Genomic DNA, 19,474 nt, shown 5'->3' on the forward strand with positions numbered 1-19,474 from the left:
TTAATCATTCAACATTTTAAAAATTATTAAATAAGCGTTAAACTTTAGGTTTTGTTAAAAAATATAAGCACCGACCATGAATTATCATTAAGGGACGATGTGATATTAAAAAATATATATTTTGGTCACTCAATTGTGATTATTTTTTATTTTTTCAATATTTTAAGTAAGAATTTCAAAAAGTAAAAAATAAAAAATCTATTTAAAAATATATTAAATTTCTGAATTTATTTTTGAAATTCTAAGTACAATTTTAAATTTATATTTAAATTTATTAAACAAAATTTAAATAATTGAATCAAATTGTTTAACAAAAATGACTTTGCTTTCTGATAATTAAAATAGTTGGGTCTTGAAAATTATAAATAATTAATTTTATAAATTTAATCATGATTAAATAAAAATATTTATAAAATAATTGTATGAATAAAAAAATTCATAAAGGTATAATTAAAAAAATTATCTTATAATTTTAAAAATAAATTGTAAATTTCTATACATTTTGAAGAAATATTTTTAGAATACTATTTAAAAATGTAGAAAAACAATAAAAAAACTAAACTTTTTTAAAATGATATTATTTTTTTAATTTAATATATCATTTTTACGCCTTTAATGACGATTAAAGTTGTATAAAAATAAAATTTAATATCTCTAATATAACTTTTGAAAATTTAATATCTAAAAAATTATTTTAACATAGTCTAGTGACAATTTAAAAATTGGCTGAAGTACACAAATGATCCCCCGACTATAGGTATTGCTTTATTAATCTCTCGACTTAAAAGTTATAAAATGATCATCTGACTATAGAATGTTGCGTTGTTAAATCCCTCGACTATGAAAAGTTACAAAATGATCACCCGATTATTCATTATGTTTCAAACTTGTCTTTTTTAGTTAAAAAATTGGCAATTTTTTAAGCTGAACCTTAACATATCGACTAAGATATTATTTTTTTTAAGATTTTGAGTCATATTTTATCATATCACAATTAGAATGTTAACGTTCAACTCAGAATATCGTTAAATTTTAGTGGAAAAAGACGAGTTTTGAACATAACAAATAGTTGGATGATCATTTTGGAACTTTTAATAGTCGAGAGACATAACAAAGTAACATTCTATAGTCAAATGATCATCTTGTAATTTTTAATAGTTGAGGATTTAATAAAGCAATACTCTATAGTCGGGAGACCATTTGTGTACTTCACCATTAAAAAATTTATCCTACAAAATTAGTGGATGAATCATGGAACGATCTTTCAGTTTTTTTAATGTTTATTTAAGAATTTAATTAGCAGTGTGTTTAGATGTGTTATATTAATAATTTGTTTCACTATGTTACATGTACTTGTAAACTCATTGTAATAGTAAATAGTGAAGTAGTTGAAGCTATATTTAGTATTTTTGCCATCAGTTACTATTACATCCACGGAAATAAAACTTCTAAAATCACTTGCATGAAAAAACTGCTATTCGACGTAAACTGCGTCAGACCAATCTTTTCTTTCCTTTTTGTCTTGGAAGGAAGTCCGAGTTTCTTGTCCATCTAGAGTTGTAAGAACTATATATATATTAGTTGCTCATTACACTGTCGCATATCCTAAGTTCTAAGCATTGAATTCGCAAAGCCAGAAAAAAGTTTTCTAGCTACTTTCTTCATATTTAAAGTGAAAATGATTAGCACAGAACACCTAAGAATTATCGTCGGGATTATCGGTTCGTCCTAAAATTGACATTAAATCAACTTGTTCATATAAATATATATATATAGTATTAATTTCTAACTTTTAGCATGTTATTCCATTTTATTCAGGAAATGTCATCTCCTGCTTTTGTTTCTCTCCCCCGTGTAGGCCTCGACTCACCAAATTATGCCTTAAACTTTTTATTACTTTTGGGTTTTCTAAATCAAATTTATTCGACTCATTTAAACTATCAATAGGTGTAAACTTGATAATTGATTGTTAAGATTCTTATTATTCTTGTTTTTTTACGAGTAGCCCTACATTCTTTAAGATATACAAAGCTAAATCAGTGGAAGAATTCAAGCCAGATCCATATCTGGCAACGGTGTTGAACTGCATGATGTGGGTTTTCTACGGTCTCCCCTTTGTCCATCCCGACAGCACTTTGATCTTACCATAAATGCTATTGGTCTCTTCATCGAGACCGTTTACGTAACCATCTTCTTCATCTACTCCAACAACAAGAAGCGAGTTAGTGTCTTTCTTTTACCATTTTCCATCGATCATGTTCAAGATAAGTGGAACTTTACGTAATTTTTCTTGTTTGCAGAGAAGGATCTTGTTATGTATTTGCTCGAAGCCATCTTCATGGCAGCTGTAGTTGTGATTACCATGGTTGTGTTTAAAAACACCAAAAAAAGGTCCATGTTTGTGGGAATATTGTGCGTGGTCTTCAACATTGGAATGTATGTTTCACCATTGACGGTCATGGTTCGTGCTCTTGAAAATTTAAATTTTCTTATAATTACAGATTTTCTTTATATTTTTCTATTAATGATTTGTTCACTTTTTGACAGAGTATGGTGATTAAGACAAAGAGCGTCAAGTACATGCCATCACTCTCTCCCTTTTCAACGTCTTGAATGGAATTGTTTGGATGATTTATGCATTGCTCAAATTTGATATTAACGTCTTGGTAACTCTCCTAATACTTCCCCTTCTCTTCTTCTAGTGCTATATTCTCTTCAATACTCGTGTCACATATTTATATTCGACACTCACTGTTTCGAATATATTCGTAGATTCCGAATGGCTTGGGAAGCCTGTCAGGCATGGTGCAGCTCATACTCTATGCTTGGTTCTATAAAACTACCGACTGGGTGACGATGAAAAAGCGGCTCAAAAAGTTCAACTTTCCGAGATTTGAGTGTGTTGCTCATGCTTCTCCTTTTAGTGGATTGTTCTTGTTTTTTGGGTACCTGGTTTTAAGAATTGTTGAGACAAGGATTGTTTAAACAAACATTTGTACTTGCATTTCGGTTCCACTTTTAATGCAAAAAGGGTTTCGGTTTCCGTTGAACGTTGTTGTTCCCAATTCTTGTTAGTTTCTACTTCATTATTGGGCTTTAAACAAAACAGATATATGACACAATCCACCATCCCCTAATGTAGTAAGTTGATTAAGTACTATTAATCATTGCACGTCACATGATAGTATTGTTGCATAGAACTACTGAAATGCGTCGTAACTGTCAAATAAATATTCACTTTTCTCAAATGAAATAAATAAAAATGTAGTATAAAGAAGGAAGAGTCGACCCGCATGGACTTAGAAATTCCAATATCGAATTGTGTGATCCTGATCTAAGGAAACGGAAGTAAATAGAAAAGGGGGTTTAGTGATATAAAAAACGAAGTAAAAATGATTAATTAAAAAAGATGACAAAGAATGAAAGTAAATAGTTGAAAACAATAATTATGAAAAATAGCCTCAAGCTTCGCTTTGCCTCAATTCATTTTGATCAACGAAAAAGATTTTACTTCGGGATTCATGACGGTTACAGTCTAGAAGATCCAACCCTAGTAACTTACTTTTTTCTTCGATAAACGGATATTCCCAAGCCAATCTTTGAAATTCAATCCTTGTTTGCACTAGCTACAACTATTGCCTTTAGCACCAAAGCATCTTTAAGTGCTAAAAAAGCCCGACTCGGATTATGTTATCTCAATGAGAATGAAATTTGATATCAATTTCCCCTAGCGTGTCGTTGCTAAGTGTGTTTGTAACCCCCTAGACTCGGCCTGGGATTTATGACCAAATCTAGGCAGTTACATGTTGTATACATAAATCATATTTAGATTCAAAACGCAGTTAAATCCATTTTGGTGAATAAAATACAAATAAAGGTAAAATATAGAAATACATATCCATAAAAAAGTCCATATGGTAAATATACAAAGATGATAGCATCAAAAAACAAAATATTGACAATACAGAAGCGTGAAGACAATAGTAAAAACATGTGTCACCAAAATATAACAAAAATGGCATACAAAAATATACAATGATACAAAAGTGAGGAGAGATTTATCCTTCTGATGCCAAGTTTGCTAGCCTACTGTATGATATTATTCAAAAAGTTAAAAATTAAAGAATGAGCTAAAAAGCTCAGTGTGCTCCTTGCAGTATATAAAAACATATACATAAAATATTTCCATAAAAGTTTTATTTTATAAAAACATGTTCTTTAAAATATGAACACTACCCGCATCTGAACACCAGAATATGTAGGTTTCCCTGAACCATACACCCACCTATACGTCCGGTAAGGACCTTATATTGATAGCACAAGGGCTTGCGGTAAGGTCTTAGCCAATGCACAAAGAAGAGGTACCTGCAGTAAGGTCTTACAAGTTAGAGACTAAGCCTGAGATACTTCTTCCAATCATAACCCCCAATGATAGTAAATATACATGAATTTGAGTGGAAACGGTAATTTAATTTAATAACATTAAAACATGCCATCTTTCAGAATCAAATACATAAATTCGGTAACCAGATCTCATGTCAGAAATATACGGTAATCATATATCATAAGTTAAAACATGCGGTAAAACATATGTCATGCATTCTGAATATTTAATTTTCCAAATAGTTTAGACATATATTTTAAAACAATATTGTAACACCAAATAGGATCACACATGTACCGATCTGAGAAGTCTGAGACGGTAGCCAACTCTCAGTTCTGCCTATCACGATCAGCGGTAACACTAGACCTTATGAATCGGAGAAACTATCTTAAAATCCTAACATAAAATAAATAATAAATTTTAATTAAACAATTTACAAAAACTTACTATTCACTCTCGAAGAACGTGTAACATGTTGATATGTCAGATGGAAGTATCGTATCTTGTCAACCCTCAGTCAAGGGAATTATGGGCACCTTCACGAAAATATAATCCCATATTAATTCCATAATAAAATCTTAAATAAATAAACAGAAATACTAAAAATACTAGGCATTTTTGGATTAATGGGTTTAATTCGTGGTTTTTGGGTCAGAATTTGTAGGAACAGATTGCAAAATCGAACTCAGGACGACGAAAAACCTTAGAATAGGTGGTCCTAAAAAAAGTCAATTGTCGGTCAATGGTCAACAGTGACGGTCAAACGGGGACGTCAACGGTGACGGTCAGCAGTGTAGTGCGATTGGACCTGTTCGGGTTGGCGCGGTTTGGCACTGTTGGACCGGTTCAGGCCGGTATGACTGGGCCGATTCGGTATTTGGGTCAGATCAGATTTGGGTCTGGGCTGATTGGATCGGAAGGGTCAGGCGGTCAGGTTAGACGGGTCATATACAATACAGATCGGGTTAGATGCACGGGTCAACAGGTCGGTTTGACCTACTTCTAGAAACCAACCAAGCGGTGGACTTCTCCACGCGCAGTGGCGGCGCGTGCAGGATGCTAGGCGGCCAAAAAATTACGAAAAATTTTCTAAAAAATTTTTAAAGCATTTTGAATCACTTGCAAGGCTCGGTTCACCTCGGTGAACAACAGAGAGCTCAATAATGCTTCGTCAGAAATTTGATGATGCTCACCCTCACGCCGCCGACTACAACAACAAGATGACCACCATGGGACTCGAAATGACACCACAAACATGATGGTATTGGCAGCGTAGCAACCGGAGAAACGGTCAGCGGTAGATCGACAATCAAAGTTTTCCCGAGAAAGAAAGAAATAAAGTTTTCAGAAATGGAAATCTGCTCGATTTTGGGGGTTTTAAACCATCCAAAAAATGAATAAATTACGCATAAATTCCCCAGGTTTTTAAAACTTTCTAATTTGAGTCCAAATTTAACTGAAATTTCATATAGGTCTTTGAATTTTGACAAATTTCTAATTTAGTACTTAAAATAAAATTAAGAAAAATTTAACCCCAGAATTGGGGTGTGACAGTGTTCATAAGAAGTCGAACTTGCTATCGGTCGATTCTTCCTCCCTACTTTAAATCAAAACAACATCCAGACCAACGTCGACTTGTTGAAATAAAAGTGTTAAGATTTTTAAAGGAAAGACTGATTGTCAATCCAATTTTACAGAAAATTAAGAATGATATTCGAATATATTAAGTGTTTTTCAATTCTCAGTAAATGAATTGAGTCACCTCTAAGCCATCGACTAATTAAAAGTTTAGCTAAACATGATGAAAATCATACTTAGCATTTGTTTAAAAGAATGAAAATAGAAAAGAAAATAGCTTTAATAAAAACCAGGGAATTTTTATAAAAATCAAAGAATGGAAAAAATACATTTTAAGCTTTACTATAAAAGGGTATTTATAGTCTTCAAAAACCCTAAAGATAACATGATAATTCAAAAATAAATATTCCTAAACATAAAAGATAAATCCCAAAATGTGTTTGAATTCAAACTTAAACTTAAATTCCTAAAAGATTTCGTCCATCCTCTTCACAGATAATGTTGAGTGGACTGCTTCAAAAAATTGTTACTATTGATTAGATCTTCTAAAAATTGTCACGTCATACTGCATTGTGTCCCGGGTCGTGCCCATATCTCTGACCACGATTAGATAAAAAATGCAGAATATATCATTTTTACTGTTGGTTCTACAAAATAGATTTCTGCACAAAAATTAGTAAAATAAAACCAAATCAACATTAATAAATTGATAATCACTGAAGAATTAACATGTAAATATATTCAACTTAAAACACACATCAACTACCAAATGACATCCACATTTCTTAAACCATTGGTCTGTTTGTTCTTCCGAATGCTATTGCACTGCATGACTTTAACATTCTGATGTTAATCTTTTGTTGCTTTATAGTTATTTTCTCATTTCAATATATATAACTCTTTTATATCTACCTTATTAATTCTAGTTTAACATTTTCTCTCTGTGGGTTCAACATCCAATTCACCTTAAGTATCCATATTATTACTTGATATAAGACACGTGTACTTGCATTAAATATTGTAGCAATATCGTAGCATCATTAAATCTATAAAAAAAGTATATTTTATGTCTTTATACTTGGATTCTAGATTGTATATGCATTTCCGGAGCTTTTATTTGTATCTTGTGGAATTATCATATTTTGTTGTCACTTCTGAAAAAAGAGTTCTTTTTGGTGGTGTTGTGCAGGATTTCGTGGTGAAAAATAAAGATGGAAATTTTCCATGGTAAGAAGGAATAATCTAGAAACAAATTTGTCATGGTAGAAGAGAGAATTTAGAAACAAAATTGCCTTGATAGGACAAAGATAAGATCCACCAACTGTAATATCGATCTAGTTGTCACTCTCAGTCAACTTTCACACTCAGACAGCCTGATTAATTCCTTTCGGCATATTATTCCTTTCCGAAAATTAAGAAATCAATCAAATTAAAGGATGATGGAAATAAGGTAGCTAAAATCAATCAAGCGAGATTCAAGGGATTCAAATAAAGAAAATATTCATTTTAAGGGATGGAAATTGTAGACATCTATTTTTGTCCAGGTTCATTTTGTATTATATAGATGATATCAATATTACATGTCCATTTTGTATTATATAGATGATGTCACGTATTACATGTTTACATAGTACTATATTTATATTATGCATTTATAATATAGTATATATAGCATATAACATATTTTGAAAATTTAGTTTTTATATATATAATAATATAGTATATAGTATATTATACTTGAAAATATATATAGTATATATTGTTTTTTTAAAAATGTATTTAAATTATATATATTTTAAAAATATATTAATATATATATGTATATATATATATATATATCAGTACATATTATTATTAATGCTATTATTATTTTATTATCATTTTAGGGTCCAATAAGTCCAAGCCTAAGAGTGAGGGGTCCAAGTGAGTCCAAAGGGTCCAAATGATACAATCCAGCAAAGGGAGTTTGGAGCAGACCTGTCAGGCCTAACAAGGAAACCCACTCTTATGACCCAGTGAGTTAGGGTTTCCAACTTCAGTAGGGGTGCCGCAGAAACGAGAGCCATCAGATTTGGGAGAGCATCAAAGGATCAGATCTCGCGCTAGTTATGGTTTTATAACCCGAATCATAAAAGTCAAAGATGCATCAATCTAGACTGTTGGATCTGGCTAGGCCATCCAATAGTTCACAGAGCACCACAATCATCCAGAGGCCACGAGTGAAAACCACACGCTGGTCATGAGAGAAAGTTTCCCCTTTTTTCTTCAAATTTCTTGCTCATTTTAGCAACAAAATCCCAAAAAGCATTGAATCATATCAGCATGCAAAAAGAGAAAGAGTTAGGGTTTTCTACTTCAGTTGGGCGTCATAGAAACGAGAGCCATCAGATTTGGAAGAGCATCAATGGATCAGATCTCACGCGGGTTATGATTTTATAACCCTAATCATAAAAGCCATCGATGCATCAATCTAGACCGTTGTGTCGTAACCGGTTTTCGCCCGTGCACGAATTTTTTACTTGGCGGGAAAAGCGACGTGAATAAATGGTTTTTAAAATAATTTGGGAGTCGTCATCGGCCTTTTGGGTCAGGTAGGTCGAATACCTAAAAATCATCCTTTAAAAGAGTTTTTAAGAAAACATCGATTAAAAGATAAAATGATCTGCGTTTTAACCAAAAATTCGTTCTTTTTAATTATAAAAAAGGATTCGTGGTCGATTACGTTTAGGGAATGATTAACACCCCTACAACGCCCAAAATTGGTACTTTTTTAATTAGAAATTGTCTCTATTATTAGAAATTAAAAATTCAAAATATATTTACTTTATAATCCTATTATTTTAAGATTATAATTATGAAAAATATATTAATTTATATATATTTAAATAAATATTTATTTATTTAGAAATATCAGAAAATGACTTCTAGGTGCCTTAAGACAGCTCTTTTCTTTGATATTAAAAAAAATAATAATTAAAACAATTAATATATAATTTATAAAATAAGATATTATTATTTAAAAATATCAGAAAATGGACATCTAGTTATTTTAAGACTGCCCTTTCTTAATATTGAAAAATAAATAAATATTAAAATAGGATTAAATAAGTTAAAATAATTAACTAAGATTTAATAAATAAAATACATATTATTTATTATATAATATATATATTATGGTTAAATAATAATAATAATTATAGTAGTAATAATAAAAAGTAAACATATAAAATTAACATATAACTAAACAATGAACAAAATTAAAACTATATATTTAAAAAATAAAAAATTGAAATTAGTCACTAAATTGTAACTTAATAGAATTAAATACCTAATTCATAATTAATTATTTAAAATTTGAGTGACTAAACATGCTATTCTCCTTATTTATTAATTTAGTGACTAAACTAAAATTATATAAAATTCATATATCAAATTAAAATAAATTGAAATATGTTGTTCGGGGTTTAAAATATCAATTATTAAAATTAAAGAACCGAATTAAAAGGATTATAAATTGATTTAGTGACTAAAATGTAAGGATTACAAATTAGGATGGCTGCGGAAAGGGTTTAACTTTTAATTAATTACAGACAGACCCCTCCCCAAAACAGCGTCGTTTGGGGAGGGCTATTTAAGTCTCTAACCGGCTGGCCTGAAGGGCCAGCTCTCATTTCTCACTTTCACTCTCTCTCTCTTCTCTGAGAGAGTTTAAAACTCTCTCGCTTCTCTCTAAAACAGAGATAATGGTACTGGTCGGCAGCCGTTCGCCGGCGTTAACCCTGCGGTGGCCGGAAATTTTTTTTATATCTAAATATAGATCGGACCATCCTATTGATGGTTCCGATGACCGTTTCCCTTAAAACACTCCCGATCGGAGCAAATCTACGAAAATACCTTTGGTTTTCGAAGGTTTCTGATGACGTGCGAAGGCTCCGGTGATGTTGCAGCTTCCTCAGTAAGTATCTCTCTGTCTTTTCCTTGCTTATTTTGGTGTTTGTGGTTGCTGGTTTGCTCGCCTTTTTTTCTTGTTTTTTTTTTGTTGTCCCCTCTTGTTTACAGGTGGTCGATGGCTTTATAACCATCACCGGTATGGCTCTCGGACCGGGTAAAAGAGTGGAGTTTGGTGAGTCACCGGACTTCCAGTGGTAACTCACCGTTGGGGAGACATATGTGCGGCTGGAGTGGCTCTTCTGAAAGCTTTCGACGAGACATGGCAGCGGTGGAGATGGTGGGAGTAGCTGCGGCGGCCGCGTGGCCCTAGGGTATCATCACCCTAGGGTTTGTGCTAGATGCGTGTGGGTCGTTGGATCTCTCAGATCCAACGGCTGTGATGCTGAGGCGGCTAGATGATATGGAAACCCTAATATGGTTTTAGGGTTTAGCTGGGCCATCTGGGTTTGGGTTTGGTCTCTTGTAACTGGGCTTGTCTGGGTTGGGCCGGACCTGGCCTGTTTGTAATAATAATTTTAATAATAATAAATAAAATAATAATAATAATATATAAAATAATAATAATAATAATAAATAATAATAATAGAAAATGGAGAAAAAATAGTATCTTCAGCTGCCCCTCTTTGCTCATTCTCGTAATAACAAGAATAGAGCAAAGACGAAAAGATAATAATATTTTTTTATCCATTTGAATTCACTTGATTAATATGGAGATGTTGAATAAATTCTTCTCTTTCTTCAGATGAGTTCTTCTCATTATGAACTTTCCGCTGGGGATGATAATATCTCCTTTTGTGATGTAATTTGGAAAAGGGTTGAACAAGTTCTTCTTATTATAAAATTCTTCTTCCTTCTTCAGATGAGTTCTTCTTATTATGAACTTTCCCTGGAAAAGTTGATGTTAACCTATTTCCTTCTGTGATAGAGTCATTCAAAAGGTTGAATAAGTTCTTCTCATTATGAACTTCTTATTTCTTCTTCAGATGAGTTCTTCTCATTATGAACTTTCTCTGGAAAAGTTGATGCTGATCTATCTCCTTCTGTGATAGAATTATGCAAAAGGTTGAACAAGCTCTTTTCATTGTGAACTTCTTCTTCTTCAGATGAGTTTTTCTCATTATGAACTTTCTCTGGAAAAGCTGATCCATCAAGTGATGGATTTGAGCAAAAGGTTGAACAAATTCTTCTCATTATGAACTTCTTCCTTCTTCAGATGAGTTCTTCTCATTATGAACTATACCTGGAAATGTTGATCCATCAAGTGATGAATTCAAGCAAAAAGTTGAACAAATTATTCTCATTATGAATTTCTTCTTCCTTCTTTAGATGAGTTCTTCTCATTATGAACTCTAACTGGCACTGCTGATCCACCGAGTGATGAATTTAAGTAAAAAGTTGAACAAGTTCTTCTCATTATGAACTTCTTCTTCCTTCTTCAGATGAGTTCTTCTCATTATGAACTCTAACTGGCACTGTTGATCCATTAAATGATGGATTTAAATCTTTGCTAAAATCTTTGAAATTCCTGTCAAAATTCAACATGGATAAAATGAATGAAAATGCACCTATTTTTGCAAATGCCTAAATATGATGCATGAATGTTAAGTTTATTTTTATTTGATTTCAAATTGGTGAACTTAGTATTTCTTCAGTTGTGTAGAAATCTAATAAATCTTTCTTCTTCAAATCGGAGAATCTATCATCTTTGAAAAATGTAGATGTAGATATAATGTTAAAAACCCCTTGAGAACAAAACTCAATGACACAGGCTCTTGAAAAGTTTGCACTCATGTAACATGTTGATTCTGATAACTACTCATCTAATTATGAAGTGATCTCTCAATATGATTTCACAGATATTGATAGTTCTTTTGATACCGAGAAAATCCTGAATTCTGATTCTGATGAGGAAAGTAAACTGTTATACTTGACGAAAATGGGATACTCAAATGCTATGTCTTCAATAGTCATAGAGATATAATCCCGATTCATCAATTGCAGAGTTGACAGATTTTATATGTGCTGCTCAAATGGCTAAGGCTGTTGATACACTTCTTCCGGTAAAAGATAGGAAGCCATTATGCAATGATCCCAATTACAAGAAAAGGCAAAACTCGAGCTATGATTTTTGGGAAAGGAATAAGCAGAAGAAGCTTAAAAGAAGCTTCTTAATGAAGACGATCATGCAGTTCATCTTTTAATTCCAATGATTGGTTCTGTGGTTCCTACCGAACCAGATCAAATAACTCAAAGAACACTTCCAGAAGATGCTATTGGGTCTTCTTATTTCTACTATGAGCAAATTCATCTTTCAAATCCAATGATTGATTTTGGGGTTCATACCAAATCAGATCAGATAACTCAAAGAACACTTTCAGAATATGCTATTGGGTCTCCTTATTTCTACTATGAGCAAATTCATCTTTCAAATCCAATGATTGATTTTGGGGTTCATACCAAATCAGATCAGATAACTCAAAGAACACTTTCAGAAGATTCTATTGGGTCTCCTTATTTCTACTACGAGAACGTGGCACTTGCTCCAGTTAATGTTTGGACTGGAATATCACAGTACTTATTCGATGTAGAGCCAGAATTTGTAAATTCGAAGCATTTTCATGCTGCTACACTGAAAAGGGGCTATATTCATAATCTGCCAATTGAGAATAGATTTCTTCTTGTTCCACTTCCAAATAACTCTATGATGGTGATAATTTGCTTACTTTGTATTCCATGCCTTTAAAAGTATTAACATAAAGTGATATTCAGAAATCTTTAACTTATTTCAAAATTATGTTAATCCATTTACAAAATAAAAGAATAAGTTGAATTTTCGAAAATAAATCTCAAATAAATTAATTTTAGAGGAAATAAACTTTAGAATTTATTAATTAATAGATAGAATTGTATTCATATGAATGATAAAAATTCAAATGACTCAACAAATTATTAGCATAAGTATTTCTAAATTAATCAAATTGATACAATTTAGAGTACTGATGTAAGCTTTTGTCTGGAAGATCTCAAACGTTGTCAGAATGCTTGTAGATGTGAAGTTCCTCCCAAACTATCAAAATCTTAAGAGGGTTCAATTACCAGATGCCTAATATCAACATGCATTTGAGCCGCCCATTCAGGTTTTCAACTCAAATCCTTCCTTTGGTTACAAGATGCCCTTTGCGGGTTTTCATCTTGACCCCCTTTTTTCTCTTTTTCTTCTCTTATCTTTTTTCTTCTTTTTTCTTTTTCTTTTTTTTCTTTTCTTCTTTTCATTTTTTCTTCAAGCATAATATTTCTTGACAGAATTCGAGTTTATTGGATTTCTCAGAATTTTTCCATCCATTTCTGCCAAGATCAACGCTCCTCCGGAAAAGGCCTTTTTTACAACGTATGGCCCTTCCCAATTAGGCATCCATTTCCCACGGAAATCTTTATGTATAGGCAAGATCTTTTTTAGTACTAGATCACCCTCTTGGAATTCTCTTGGATGTACTTTCTTGTCATGAGACTTCATCATCCGTTTCTGATACATCTGTCCATGGCAAATAGCTTTCAATCTTTTCTCCTCAATAAGGTTCAATTGATCAAATCTAGCTTGGATCCATTCATATTCATCCAATTTTGTTTCTCTCAAAATTTGAAGCGATGGAATCTCAACTTCAATTGGTAAGATTGCTTCCATCCCGTAGACTAAAGAAAAAGGCGTTGCCCCAGTAGATGTTCGAACAGTAGTTCGGTATGCATATAAAGAAAAAGGTAACTTCTCGTGCCAATCTTTGTAAGTTTCAGTGGTCTTTGTAATGATTCTCTTGATGTTCTTATTTCCTGCTTCAACTGTCCTATTCATCTTTGGATGATATGCCACTGAGTTTGCATGTTTGATCTTAAATTGTGCACAAAGTTCAGTCATCATCTTGTTGTTCAGGTTCAGAGCATTATCTGTAATGATCCTTTCTGGTAGACCATACCGGTAAATTATTTCTTTCTTTATGAATTTGAAGACTGTGGACCTCTTAATATTGGCATATGAAGCAGCTTCAACCCACTTGGTAAAATAATCAATTGCCACAAGGATGAAACAATGTCCATTCGATGCTTTTGGTGTGATTGCCCCAATGACGTCTATTCCCCACATAGAAAATGGCCAGGGTACTGTCATTACATGTAAAGGAGATGGGGGTACATGAATCTTATCTGCATATATCTGGCATTTATGGCATTTCCTTGCATAATCAATGCAATCAGTGTGCATGGTAGCCCAATAGTATCCATATCTCATTATTTTTCTAGCCATGGAAAGACCATTTGCATGTGTTCCACATATTCCACTGTGTACTTCCTCAATGATGCTTCTGGCTTCGCTGGTATTTAAACATCTCAATAGCATTTGATCATTGCTTCTTCTATACATAGTCTCGCCATCAAGAAAATATCCAGCAGCCATTCTTCTCAAGGTTCTTTTATCAATTTCAGATGCATTTTGTGGATAACTTTGATTTTTGATATATTGCAGGATATCATAATACCATGGTTTACCATCTACCTCTTCTTCCACACTATAACAATGTGCAGGAATTTCATATAATTGCATTTTGATTGGCATCATATCAACTTTCTTAGTTGCCTGAAACATAGCAGCTAATGTAGCCAAAGCATCTGCCATTTGATTTTCTTCTCGAGGGAGATAATTGAAGGTGACTCTCTCAAATTCTTTCACTAATTCGAGGGTAAAATTTCGGTATTCCAACAATTTGGGATATTTTGTTTCCCATTCACCTCGTAATTGATACACCACTAACGATGAATCTCCATATATCTTGAGACTTTTAATTTTTCTTTCTATGGCTGTTTTCAATCCCATGACACAAGCTTCATATTCAGCCATGTTATTGGTGTAAAAGAACTCCAGTCTACTTGTAAAGGGATAATAAATATTTTGTGGAGAAATTAACACTGCCCCGATTCCTCGTCCCAACGCGTTGGATGCTCCATCAAAGTAAAGCTTCCAAGATGCATCATTTGTTCTGACTTCTTCATTCATGGATATGCACAACAAATCTTCATTTGGAAAATTAAAACTCAAAGGCTGATAATCATTCGATACACGACTGGCCAGAAAATCAGCTATGACACTTCCTTTTATCGCTTTTTGGTTGACATATACAATATCAAACTCGGATAATAACATCTGCCATCTAGCCATTCTACCTGTCAAAGCTGGTGATTCCATTAAGAATTTCAAAGGATCAAGTTTGGATATCAACCAAGTAGTATGATATAACATGTATTGTCTGAGTCTTCGAGTAGCCCATACCAAGGCACAACATAATTTTTGCATTGGTGGATATCGAATTTCACAATCAGTAAATTTTTTGCTCAGATAATAAATAGCTTTTTCTTTTCTTCCAGATTCATCATGCTGTCCCAGTACACATCCCATCGAATTTTCAAAGACTGTCAAGTAGAGAATTAATGGTCTATCAGGCATTGGTGACACTAAAATGGGGGCATTGGATAAATATTTCTTAATAATATCCAAAGTTTCTTGACATTTATCATTCCAGACTTCAGGATTGTTCTTTCGAAGTAATTTGAACACTGGATCACATTTGTCAGTTAATTGAGAAATGAACCGAGATATATAATTTAATCTTCCCAAAAAGCCTCAAACTTTTTTTTTGTATTGGGTGGTGGAAGATCTTGAATTGCTTTTACTTTATCCGGATCAATCTCGATTCCTTTTTTGCTGACCAAAAATCCCAAAAGCTTCCCAGAAGTTACCCCAAAAGTGCATTTAGCGGGGTTTAGCTTTAGTTGATACTTCCTCAATCTCTGGAAAAGCTTTCTCAAATTTTGAATATGTTCTTCTTCAGTTCGGGATTTGGCAATCATGTCATCTACATATACTTCAATCTCTTTGTGCATCATGTCATGAAACAAAGTCACCATGGATCTTTGATACGTTGCCCCTGCATTTTTCAATCCAAATGGCATTACTTTATAGCAGAACGTGCCCCACATGGTTACAAATGTTATTTTTTCCATGTCTTCAGGATTCATTTTTATCTGATTATATCTTGAAAAGCCATCCATGAATGAAAACCATGCGTGTCCTGCAGTATTGTCCACCAAGGTGTCTATGTGGGGTAATGGAAAACTATCTTTCAGACTAGCTTTGTTGAGATCTCTATAATCCACACACATTCGAACTTTCCCATTTTTCTTTGGTACTGGAACAATGTTGGCTACCCATTCTGGGTATTTGGCTGCCTGTAGGAAACCTGCATTAATCTGCTTCATCACTTCCTCTTTGATCTGCAATAACATTTCTGGCCTCATTTTCCTGAGCTTTTGTTGGACCGGTTTATATTCTGGATTGATTGGAAGCTTGTGCATCACTATATCTGTACTCAAACCAGGCATATCTTGATAAGACCAGGCGAAGATATCTTTGAACTCTTGAAGGAGATTTATCAATTCTTGTTTTATCTGGATTGTCAGAGTAGTACCAATTTTCACCTCCTTTATTTCTTCATCTGTTCCCAAATTTACAGTCTCAATCTCTTCTTTGTGAGGTAAAATTTGTTTATCTTCTTTTTCTACCAGTCTTAATAATTCAGTAGGAACATCACTTTCCAGTTCATCCTCACACTCATTGATTTCCTCAAGACATATGGGTTGCTCTAAATTTATCTCTTGATTAAATTTAGGAATAAACATGCTATTAACATTGTGACACCTGCAAATTTAAGTCGGACATATTTCCGAAAGAATATAGTAAATTTATGAAATAAATAAATGTAAAAATGTAAGAAAATGTAAAGAATGATTGCCATCTGAAAATTTTAAAGAAAATTTCTTATATTTAATATTAGGTGAACTTAACATAATTTCCTTTACAAGATAACAAAAAGTTTTCATACTTTTGGGCTAAACATAAAGATTAGTTCTGAATATTACTCTGTGTTAATATTAAAAACTACAGGAAGGTCTTCAACGGTCCAATTGTTGAGTGTTTCTCCAGGAAAACAAGGGTGAATCCTAGCCAAGTATTTGCCAGTCTTGTTGTCATTCATGATCATGTTGATAAATAATCCTTTCATATCTTCTTCAACTATGCTTTGATCTTTCGTCAACTTTTCTTCTTTAAAGGCCTCAACAAGCTGTTGTTCTATATTAATTGTTCCCCCTGATCTGAATGTGGTCTTCAAATGTGGGAAAAACATGTGTTCCCAAAGGATTTCTTCTCCTTTCAACCTTGCCTTTCTATCTTCACATCTTCTTTTCATCTCTTTGTTCTTTTGCTGAAAATTGGGCTTAAATCCAAGCCCAAAATGATCTTTCTTCATCTTCATACTTACAGGAACTGAACTCCCTTGAAGATTCTTTCCTAAACCTTTCCCAGTTTTAGCTCCGATGCCTAAAGTCTGTCGTACCGTCATCTTCGTGCAATCAGACAATCTGGGATATGGAATTTTGCTTCCTTCTACAATAAAGGTTGCATTGACAAATTCAAGAGCTCGGAAAGAGCATTCAAGAGCATCATCATTGGTTTCAATATATGGAACATCACTTGTTATAGACGCAATGATTTCTTCTTCAGCTCCTACGCATATTAGTTGTCCATCAACAACGAATTTCAATTTCTGATGTAATGAAGAAGGAACGGCTCCTGCAGAATGAATCCATGGCCTCCCTAATAAACAATTATATGTAGGGTGGATGTCCATCACCACAAAGTCAATATTGTACACGACTGGTCCGATTAACAACGGTATTTTCCCAAGCACCTCTTTTTGAGTGCCATCAAAAGATCGCACTACATTCTGATAACTTTTCATGTGTGATTTATCCACAGGCATTCTTTGAAGTGTGACTAGAGGCATCAAGTTAAGAGCGGATCCATTGTCAATCAATACTCCTGGCAAAACATGACCATGACAATGTGTGGTAATATTCAAAGCTTTTACTGACCCCATTCCGCCTTCAGGTATTTCATCATCCATGAACGTTATGTAATTGTCAGCTGCTATATGTCCCACAATTCTGTCAAGTTTATTGAGGGATATATCTTCAGGGATAAAGGTTTGATTAAGCATTCTCATCAAAGTATTTCTATGTGCTTCTGAATTCATCAATAGATCAAGAATAGAAATTCTCGCTTGTTATTTATGTAGTTGTTCAACCACACTATACTCACTATGTTTCAGGAATTTCAAAAATTCTTGCGCTTGTTTTTCTGTTATAGGCTCATTGAATGTTGGAGGGGATTCATCATCAAATACCTTTTGGGGTATTACCATGGCTTTTCCTTTTGCTTTCACCTGTTCTGATGCATTGGATGTTTCGGGAGAGTAACATCTCCCACTTCTTGTAAATAATCCGACTTTACTTACTGCTTCAGACGTCGAATCCAGACTCTGTATTTTCTCTTCTGTTTTTTCCATAGAAACAGATCCTTCTACCATTAAAACATTGGTAGTATAATTCCAAGGTACCCTGCGGGTATCCTTGTATGGAAATGGTAAATGAGTTGTGATAACTACTTTCGGCTTTGTTGGTGCAGGAATCACTGTAGATGATTTCACATTAATGATCACAGGATCACTTGTTCTTTGATTAGGTTTAGAATCCTCTGATGAACAAACATCATCTTCTCTTTTCCCTGGTTCTTCTTCAAAGAATTATATCTCTCTGTTATTCATCAATTTTTGCATCAAATCCCTAAATTCAAGACATAGTTGAATTTCATGCCCCTTCTCTTGATGATATTCACAATAATTCTTGCCTTCATTATGCTTTGGCTTGAATTCTTTTGGAATTATACCGGATAAGGAGAGTTGTTGAAATATCCAAACAAAAGGAGATTTAATTTCAGAAATGTCAGTTTTTGCTTTCTTTCTGTTCTCTTCCTGAATTGCATTCACGTTTTTATCTTCATGATTTGGCAATAGATGATTTGATGTAGATGGTGAATTGAATTCCAACTTTCCAGTGTTGATCAAATTTTGAACCACCATTTTGAATGCCAAACAGTTTTCAATAGAATGGCCCGTAATTCCTTCATGGTAAACACAGTGTGCCTTTACATCATACCATGGAGGGAATAGTGGTTGCATAGGAACCAAAGGATAGGGTCGTATAATATCTGCTTTTAACAGCGAATCATAGATCTCAGCATAGGGTACTAGTAAAGGTGTAAAAGACAACCTTTCATTTTCCTTTCGAGATCCTCTGGACTCTACTCGATTAGTGTTTGTTTCTTCTTTCTTAACCCTTGGCTGGGTTATTGTAACACTTTTCGATGAATCCTTGTTGTAAGAGTTTGCATTGTTGACTTCATTCTCCTTTTTTCGATACATAGGTCTTTTGGAACTAGACCCCTCATTTAATTCAATTTTGCCACTTTTCAAGACATTTTCAATGAGTTCTCCAGAAATGACCAAATCTGCAAAATTTCTGGTTGCATTCCCCATTAGATGATTTAAATAGGGAGCTTTTAACGTATGGACAAATATTATTGTGGCCTCTTTTTCTGACAGAGGTGGTTGAACTTGGGCT

At 33.4% G+C, this 19,474-nt stretch overlaps 1 pseudogene; it reads left to right on the forward strand.

Moving 5' to 3' along the window:
• The first annotated feature begins 1,678 nt into the window (after positions 1-1,678).
• Positions 1,679-2,985, forward strand: LOC120167081 (annotated as a pseudogene).
• Positions 2,986-19,474: the final 16,489 nt, after the last annotated feature.

The sequence above is a fragment of the Hibiscus syriacus genome, unplaced genomic scaffold, assembly GCF_006381635.1.
Source record: "Hibiscus syriacus cultivar Baekdansim isolate YM2019G1 unplaced genomic scaffold, ASM638163v2 tig00111662_pilon, whole genome shotgun sequence".
In the NCBI taxonomy this organism is placed as follows: Eukaryota; Viridiplantae; Streptophyta; class Magnoliopsida; order Malvales; family Malvaceae; genus Hibiscus; species Hibiscus syriacus.